The 711-nt window shown below is 72.7% G+C and overlaps 1 protein-coding gene across 2 annotated transcripts in view; it reads right to left on the bottom strand.

Moving 5' to 3' along the window:
• Positions 1-385, bottom strand: part of ATG7 (autophagy related 7) — an 81301-nt gene extending 80916 nt beyond the window's left edge. For both annotated transcript variants that reach the window (XM_033517475.1, XM_033517472.1), the window contains exon 1: positions 305-385. The gene's annotated coding sequence lies outside the window, so the exon portion shown is untranslated. The remainder of the gene's footprint in view (positions 1-304) is intronic.
• Between the last annotated feature and the right edge of the window lie 326 nt (positions 386-711).

Genomic DNA, 711 nt, shown 5'->3' with positions numbered 1-711 from the left:
CACGGGACAGGGACGGGCCCCTCACAGCGACACGGAACCGGGATCGACACCGACTCCTCCCCCTCGTCTCCGCGTGCCTGCAGCCCCGGGGAGGCGGCTGAGGCCCGGACACACCGACCCGGGAGGAGCGAGGGGCAGTGCGGGGATGGTGCCGGTGCTGTGACCCTGCGGGGGCAGCGCCGGTGGCGGCGGCCAGGGCTGTGGCGGTGCCGATGGCAGGGGCTGTGGCAGTACCCGGGGCTGTGGCAATAACCGGGGTTGTGGCAGAGCCCAGGACCGGCGGGACCCGCCCGCTCCCACTCACCGGCTGCGCCGCTCGCTCCGCGCTTCCGGCATCACCGGCCGGCGCACACCTCTGACGCCACCCCGCCTCGCGCACGTGACTAGGCAGGCGGCGCGGAACGATGACGTCAGGAGGCGCTGTGGGCGGGCAGAGTTTGAGGCGCGGTTGATCCCGGTGTCGGTTCCTGTCCCGGTCCCGGTCCCGGTCCCGATCCCTCGCCTCGGGTCCGGCCGGCACAGCCCCAGCCGCCGGCTCCGGGGGCCCGTGCCCCGCAGCACTTGGAGCCGTGTGCCCGGTGCCGTGCCCTGCTCCGACCCCCCCGGGACGCAACGGAGCCCTCAGAAGTGAATGGCGTCATTTTAGATGCTGGAAGAAGGCCGCAATGTGCGCCTGCACTGATGTTCGCCCTCCCATCGGCGGCATTTCCT

The sequence above is a fragment of the Parus major genome, chromosome 12 (genome assembly GCF_001522545.3).
Source record: "Parus major isolate Abel chromosome 12, Parus_major1.1, whole genome shotgun sequence".
Lineage (NCBI taxonomy): Eukaryota > Metazoa > Chordata > Aves > Passeriformes > Paridae > Parus > Parus major.
Note: the sequence above shows the minus strand (reverse complement) of the source record. Positions and strands in the feature narration are given on the sequence as shown.